Source organism: Epinephelus moara, chromosome 16 (genome assembly GCF_006386435.1).
Source record: "Epinephelus moara isolate mb chromosome 16, YSFRI_EMoa_1.0, whole genome shotgun sequence".
Lineage (NCBI taxonomy): Eukaryota > Metazoa > Chordata > Actinopteri > Perciformes > Serranidae > Epinephelus > Epinephelus moara.
In genome coordinates, this window is record NC_065521.1 from 46,865,795 (window position 1) to 46,874,502 (window position 8,708).

The 8,708-nt window shown below is 47.2% G+C and overlaps 1 long non-coding RNA gene across 1 annotated transcript in view; it reads left to right on the forward strand.

Annotated features, from left to right (window-relative positions):
- Positions 1-1,771: 1,771 nt before the first annotated feature.
- The window catches only part of LOC126402491 (uncharacterized), a 39,743-nt gene continuing 32,806 nt past the window's right edge, over positions 1,772-8,708 (forward strand). The window contains exon 1 of the long non-coding RNA XR_007571226.1: positions 1,772-2,207. This is a non-coding gene — a long non-coding RNA (uncharacterized LOC126402491). The remainder of the gene's footprint in view (positions 2,208-8,708) is intronic.

The window sequence follows — 8,708 nt, forward strand, 5'->3', positions numbered from 1 at the left end:
TGATCTGTTCTGTACAACATCTATTGCACGTCTGTCCGTCCTGGAAGAGGGATCCCTCCTCAGTTGCTCTTCCTGAGGTTTCTACCGTTTTTCCTCCCCCGTGATTTGTGATATTGGGCTTTATAAATAAAATTGATTCATTGATTGACACACACACACACATACACACACACACACACGTGGTTATGTTTAGTCGACACACACACACGTGGTTGGGTTTAGGAAAAAAGAACAGGGTTTGGCTTTACAATCTTACCAGAAAGCGAACACCGGCCTCCTGGGTGAAAGTTGTTGGTTGTTGGACCCATCCACACGCCCTCCCACACGTGGACTCAGATTTCCACTGTCTTAACTTTTGTTGTTGTCCCGCTGTTTTCTCCCCTGATGCTGCCGGGCACTGTTCAACAGTAACGGTGACCGGCCGCGTATCATGCCAACATGAAAGATCATCTTTTTTTGTCAGACACCAGAGGTCACTGACCAAGCACTGGTTTTCCACAACGTCTTAATGAGACCAAGTTGGCTGCTTCAACAGTGTGATGTTCTGAATCATTGATGGAACATGTCGACAGTGACCTGCTGACCTCACCTGAGAGGGGAAGATGATAGAGGGAGGGATGTGATGATCTGCTGCAGTTTATGAGACGATGTGTAACTTCATGTTTGTGTGTATTGATGAGATATTATCTCTGTGCTTCAGAGAGGTGAAGCTACCAGAGTTTACTGAACAAAGTGCAGATTAAATTCATTCACTCTGTTCCTGTCGTGTAGCAAACGTTCTCCAGCTGTCTGCAGACATCAGGCTGATGTCAGGACACACAGACAGCAGCAGGAGATGAATGAGTGAGTGGACCTTCTCTCCTGCCCTTTGCTCAAACTCATTATTAAAGTGGCTGCACTGTGCTTCACCTTAATCATCCGTATACTGACGCTCAATATCTGTCCATTATCTGTTTTAAACATGCACCACAGCCCTGCAGGTGCTGCAGCGTTTTCTTGTTCTGCACATGTCGTCCTTTAAAATGGGATTGTGAATATGAAGTGTGTGTGTGTGTGTGTGTGTGTGTGTGTGTGTGCGTGTGTGTGTGTGTGTGTGCAAACTGTGGGAAATAAATCAGTTTAAACTATAAATCATCTCCAGGCTGATGCAGCAGAGCGACTGCAGCTCTTGGATGAAGTCAAAACAACAAAGAATAAAATGTGCTGAATTTTAGTCCCTGTGGGTCCTACATCTCCCATGATGCACCCTGTGGCATCACTCTGTCTGTCCACAGTTTCATTTCACTCCGACTCTGCAGCAGCACTTTGTAAAGCAGCTTTTCTCCTCTAGTTTCTGTCTCTGAGCTGAGTTAACGCAGACACAGACTGTGGAGCTGCCTTCAGTCCCACAGAGGACATGACACCACGTCTCTCACAGGACTAAACTGATGGAATGTGAATTTTAGTTTTTGCCCAGGGAGCCTCTCCCTCGTCCTCCTCAGTGCTGGAACATTACTATCACTGTGAGCTGCAGCAGTGAGACTGAGAGTATCTGTCTAAATACTTTTGGCCACATGTGTGTGAGTCTCTCTCTTTCTCTCCCCGGGCCTCCTCCCCTCCTCCTGTATTTATTTCATTTTGTCCTCTCTGCTGCTGGGTCCTCCTCTTCCAGTCAGGCAGAGGGAGCTCTGAGCCTCCCCATTGGCTCACAGCAAGCAGCAGGCTCCGCCCCTCTCCTCTCTCTGTGAGAGAGAGAGAAAGACAGAGGGAGAGACGGAGGGAGGGAGGGAGAGTGAAAGTGGAGAGGCAGCCAGGCAGACGTGTTGCAACAGATGGCTTTACCAGTGGCGGCTCGGCGGCGGCTGCACCGAGGAACTCTGGGACGCCGTTAGACACGGAGCAGAGACAGAGGAAGGGAGAGAAGGGAGGGGTGTTAGAAAGTCACAAGAAAAAGAGACCGAGTGAAACAACTTCTTCTTCTTCCTCTTCCTCCTCCTCGCTCTTCGGCTGCAAACTCACTGTCCTCCTCTGCAGACACAGGAAGACATGTCAGTGTGAGCACAAGTTCTGCAGCTGAGAGGAGCAACAGTTTCATGGAGGAGATGAGTGTTTGATCTGAGCCTTCATCCTCCTCCTCCTCCTCCTCCTGCTCTGGGGTCAGAGAGGAGAACACCTGCTGACAGAGAGGAGGTCCTGAGGGAGGAGACCAGCAGCAGCAGCCGCAGGAGGTACACCTCTCTTTTACTTTATGTTTCTATCTGTGAGGTCATCATTCACACACCGAGCTCTTCACTGTGTGTGTGTGTGTGTGTGTGTGTGTGTTCAGTTCTGCTCTACTTCACTGTGTGTCTGAGTCTGTTGGTCAGAGCTGCTTTGTTACTCTGTGTGTGTGTGTGTGTGTGTGTGTGTGTGTGTGTGTGTGTGCGTGTGTGTGTGTGTGTGCGTGTGTGTGTGTTGCTCCAGTTTGAGCTCCTCACATTAGTTTTGAGGCCATGTTGTACTTACACTTGTCACACTTGTTTGCAGCAGTGTTTCACGTGCAGCTCTAACTGTGTGTGTGTGTGTGTGTGTGTGTGTGTGTGTGTGTTTATTGCTTCCTGCTCGCAGAACACGTGGGAGTGTGTTTCAGCTGCGCAACACTGAGGTCAGTCAGGAGAGAGAAGGAGGGAGGAAGAAAAGAAAGAAGGGGGATCAATGAAGGAATGGAGGGAAGGGGAAAAGGAAGGAAGGAAGGAAGGAAGGGAGGGAGGAAGGAAGGAAGGAAGGAAGGAAGGAAGGAAGGAAGGAAGGAAGGAAGGAAGGAAGGGAGGGAGGGAGGAAAGTTGTTCCACCCAGCTCTGTTTTATTAAAATAATATTTCTGAAGTTCCTGGAGGTCACACAGGCTTCACTGGGAACTTAACAGAGAAAATAAACAATAAAATCAAAGCAAAAAAACAAAGAACTGAAACACGGAAAATAGAAACTCTGTGAGGACGTGATGAAAAAACAAACTGTGTCAAAGAGGAGGTGCAGAGTTTGATGTTGATCGTCAGCAGTTGTGGTGAAGCAGGGAGGTGTCAGAGGGAGCTGCTGTGGTGTCTGACAGAAAACACTGGCTCGTTCCCTCTGGGTTGGGACAGAGTCACTGCCCCGGTGAGGGAGGTCATGTGTCTCTGGGTCTTGTTAACATGTGAGGGGGAGCTGATGGGCAGGTGGATTGATGCAGAGTCAGTAGTAATGCAGGCGTTGTGTTGAAGAGCGTCCATCTCCGTCCCGACCCTCACCTGTGGTCAGACATCTGGAGGGAGCTCGGAATAGAGCCGCTGCTCTTTGGTGCCAAAAGAGTTGTGGTTCAGGCATCCAAGGATCCTCCTGGGCACGTCCAGCTGGTAGGAGGCCCCGGGGCCCTATCTCACACCTGCTCAATGCAGTGCAACTTTCAATGCTCATTTCAGACTGACGCAGTCGTCATTTGAAAGCCAACACCCACGTTATCCAAGTAGCAAATGTACTTGTGCCCAATGGTGCAGCCATGGGTGTGAAGGTTGAACATGAAGTGTGGTCAGGTGCAGTGTTGGCGTGTTTTTATTTTGAGGCAGCAGAACATGATCGATCCATTGACCAGTGAAAACCTGCAGCACCTTCCTGCTATCTACAGGAGCATTATTCAGATAGTGAGATGCGTCTGTGTAGGTGAGTTCACAGCACGGGTACGATCTGCTGGTTACACACTGGCATGTGGGGATGGGTTTTGGATGGGTGAAGTAATCCATCATCATGAAGGAAAATATGGCTGACATTCTGTAAACTATGAACGTAGCAGAGATCAGAGCAGAGCACTTTGGAGATCCTCTAATTGTTGCTCTTAGGACGGTGTCGAATCAAAGGTCAGCAGCATCAGTAGGATTCATCTGCAGGGGAACATGTCTGTTAATGACTTTAGGTTCTTTTATCTCAGACATGTTAAACTGAAGACAATGAACACCATTGAACTATGTCTGTCTGTGCCGATCTTCACGGCTATCAGTCCCACAGACACTGATGACTGGAGCTTTAACAGCTGCCACGTTTTTACACTTTGAAAACAAGAAGCAGAACCCATCCCGTCAGGTGACAGGACAGAGTCTCATCAGCGTCACATTCAGTCTGCAGACACCTGATATTAACCTTCATCATTTAACAAACACACCACAACATACCACACCACAACACAACACACCACAACACACCACACCACAACACAACACACCACAACACACCACACCAGCCAATCATCAGAAACACACTCAGAGCTTTAACACAAACTGACTCAGTTCAACAGATGGTCCTGACTGATGTGTGTGTGCTGCAGCGCTCCGTGTCTGTTGACAGCAACTATTACGATTTGGTCACTGGGTTCCCACCATCTATCACACACACTTACACACACACACACACACCAGGGTAAATAAGGCTGATGGCTACTTTGCAACCGCTGGAATGTAAACATTCACTGACCCAGACTCTGCAAATATTAACACACACACACACACACACACACACACACACACACACACGCAGACACACACACACACACAGACACACACACACACACACACACACACACTTTTCCAGCTGCTGCAAAATTAAAACTTTGTATAATAAATTCTAACCAGTCAGAAACCGTCAAAGTGAAACTACAATAACTGAATAAATGTAAAATAAACACAGATTATTGTTTAAGTGTCGAACTGTGGACCCCACATCTGTCAGCCAATCAGAGGAGAGTAGGGCGGAGTCCCCATGCCCGCCCATACCTGTAAAGCTCAGTGCAGACCGACCCGTTACACGTCATTATGTCTAAGTCACCCGTTAATAAAAGTCACCCGTTAATAAAAGTCTTGAACTCAATGTAGGCTGCCACCTCATCCTCGGGCTGCAAAGTTTCATGGCTGTGACCACGGGGTCAAAGGTTACACTGGTGTCACTGACTTTCAAAATAAAAGCAACTGTCACTGGTGTCACTGACTTTCAAAATAAAAGCAACTGTCAGAATATTACTGCACATCTTTTTACTGCCTTTTATTCTGAAAAATAAAAAGTACGTTGTCGTTCTCAGCTGCTGCCCACCTGGAGCTCAGTTTATATATAAACACATATCGGTACCTGTGACACAGCTGTTTGAGGGTCACCTGTCGGTACCTGATGAAATCTACTAACTAATAAGGGAGGCTCGAGGAGCAGTGTGTGTACCTTCAGCCCCCCCCACCTGTGATGAGTAGAGAACAGTCCCTAATGAGTCTGCAGTGAAGGGCTGTAATTATGGTCTGTAACGCAGCCTGATGATGTTTTGTTTATTGATGTGTGAGTGTGTGGTCTGACTGACGGCTGCTTGTTGTGTCAGGACATGACAGAGATTAAGTGAGAGGGAGTGTGTCAATAAATCACACTGTGCAGTGTGTGTGTGTGTGTGTGTGTGTGTGTGTGTGTGTTTTGGGGTTTTTCCCTCCGCTCTGTGCTGAGCTGCTGCAGAATGTGTCTGCAGATATTTGACCATCTTTTATCTTCAGTTTGTTCAACAAATAAAAGAAAACTGGAGCAGCTGGTTGTCAGGGATGTGTGTGTGTGTGTGTGTGTGTGTGTGTGTGTGAGATGATGACAGCGTTGCCTGAAGAGTCTCATCCTCGCCCTTTGACCTCTGACCTTGTGTTCTCTGACTGTATTTCCAGTGTGTCTTCATATCCCATCAGAAACATGTCCAGCTGGTACACACACAACAACAACACTTCACACCATTTCACGTGTTTTTAGACTTTTTGTCCGAGCAGTGAACGTGTGTGTAACGTGTGAAATACAAACGTGACATTAATCAGTATTCATTTTTCTGTGCGTTTGTGCTGCTGCTCTGACAGAAGAAGACTCCACATTCAGACCTCACAGAAACACCAGAGACGTGAAAACCTTCAGATGATAAACCCTTAAAGGAGCAATAAGCGAAATTCATCATTTCTAGATTGAAGGAATTAAAAAATTGCTATGTGAAGAACTAGAGGTGTAATTTCATCTGGAGTATAGCATGACCTCACACACCCTCTCTCTGTGTTGATATCCAGCCCATTGTTTACAAGCCGGTCCGGCTGCGCGTTCATGTACGTTCATGTGAATCGCCGCCTCCTCCCTCCTCTCGGAGCCCTTGGCCCTCCCTCCCTATAAAAGGCTACAGCCAGTGAGCAATGGCAGGTGGCATGATGGTACCTGTAATAAATGCAATGTATTTGCTGAGATGGAGGCGAGTGACTAGAAGAGCTGGTAGAAGCGCTCCATAGCTGTAGGTTACTCCAGTAGCCGGTGGCAGCTGACTAGTGCTAACTCCGGGAGCTAACGCTATGGACCAGAGCTAGCTGGGAGCGGCTAGCGGAGCGTTAGCCGCAGCATGACCGGAGGGAAGCACAGCCAGTTAGCCTCCGCTAGTCTCTGAGCTAGCCCCGGCTCTCCGTTTGGATCCAACCGGAGCACCGAGCCCTGGTTTGTTATTCAGGTTAAAGTGGGAAGAAGCAGCGGTTTTATCGGGCAGCTGAGTGAAGTGGAGCCTGCGGAGGAAACACCGGGACCGTCTGGATGTAATAGTCCATGGAGGTGCTGCGGTGCTTGGCTACGCAGATACGGGGCGGGTGGGTGGGGGGTGGAGAGCAGAGGTAGAGGGAGGTGTGGCTCATGACACACTTTGTTTTGGTCTACAGGCAGTGCACAACAGCAAACCTAGCAGTGAAACAATTTCTCTTTTTGCCCCTTTAAAGCTCCAGGGTGTCTGATTCAGGAGTGAGGTCTGTCAGTGAGGATTACAGATTACAGATTACAGATTACAACCATCTGAAACTTCTCCTGGTCAGAATTCCTTCAGTGTTGATTGTTGAGGTGCTGAATTATCCTCAGAGGTCTCTTCCTCTCAGAAACACACACACCAGCTGATTCACACCAGGAAACACTCTGAACACACTGGGTCATGTTACAAAGACTGACGCTGCTCGTTGTGGAGGAGTTGCTGACTATGAACACATGAATGTCTCTAGAGTCAGTGTTTGGTTTGTCCGCTCTGGGCTACTGTAGAAACATGGCGGTGCAACATGGTGATGGCGGTGCAACATGGTGATCTCTGTAGACGAGGACCTGCTCCCTGTGGAGATATGAACAGCTCATCCTGAGGGAACCAGAACACAACCATCAGATCAGATTCACTTTAAATCGACACACTGGAGCTTTAACAACAAATAAAATAACTAAAAAGTTTTGGAAACTAAAACTAAAAATCCACATTTATAACAGAAAAAACAAAACTAATCTCAGAGTTGACGTCGACCTTATAAAGTGTGTTGATGTTGAGCTGAGTCCATTAACAACCAGCTGAACACACAATGACATCATCTCCCAGCATCAGCTGATCCTGCTCGCTCCGAGGTCGATACCATGGCAACACAGCCTGCTGAGTGGTGACATTTGACCTCTGTGGAGCCTGGAGCACACACACACACACACACACACACACACACACACACACACACACACACACACAGTATTTGTCACTTTTACTTTTTCTCACATTTTCGCTCATTTCTTTTTTCTTTGTTCTTTCTAAGATGGATTCATTTAGAAAACGAGCGGTTTGAAGCACATGAGGCAGCTGCGTGTGTGTGTGTGTGTGTGCGTGCGTGTGTGTGTGTGTGTGTGTGTGTGTGTGTGTGGGGGTCAGTGGGGTCAGATGTATAGATGTAAAGAACAGCAGGGATTCCTCTGTTCTATAGAGACACACAGCGTAGTGTGTGTGTGTGTGTGTGTGTGTGTGTACTTGTACATGCTACACTGTGAGGACCAAACAACTGTATTTTATCAACAGCGTGAGGACAGTTTTGCAAAGTGAGGATGTTTTGGCATTCAGCTGTGATGGTTCAGGTTCGGCTCAGGGCCCAGGGAATGTATTATGACTCTGACGGTCCTCACAAAGTAAGAAGTACAAGAATGTGTGTGATGAGATTGTGTCCAGACTGAATATTTATGATACATATGATAAACATGAGTGTGTATGATACCATGTGCATGATGTTGATATGATAAGAGGGGAAATATGCAGCATTACAGCAGCAAAGGGACGGAGTGCAGACAGAAGTGTCATCACCAACAGTTAATATCAGCTGTAAATAAAAATATGGATCACAAGCTTTTTTCTTATCTGACGAACATGCAGAGCTGTAAATATCTGGACAACACTCACTGATGCTTTTAGAGTCACCTGTCACTGTCACTGGAGACGACTGATAAACTGATCTGCACTTCATCAGCTCCGCTCTTCATCATGTCGACAGCAACAGGACAGTGTTTGAGTTTAATAAGGAAACGGTCACACTGAGGAGGACGTGTCCCCACAGTGGAACTCTGCTCTCGCTTTGTATCACCAGCATTTTATCAACAAAAGCCTCTCAGTTCATTTGCAGTGTGTGATCAGCTCTCCTCACTGTAGGCTGCGTTATTAAAGCTGAACTCTGCAGGACTGTAAACACTCACCAGTGACAGTAACTCTGCCTTGGTGTTCTGCCATCGTTGTGTTTTGTTGGTGCATCGTGTATGTGCTGCTTCTGGCCAGCTTTAATGAATGTTCTTCACCATCAATCAATCAATCAATCAATTTTATTTATAAAGCCCAATATCACAAATCACAATTTGCCTCACAGGGCTTTACAGCATACAACATCCCTCTGTCCTTATGACCCTCACAGC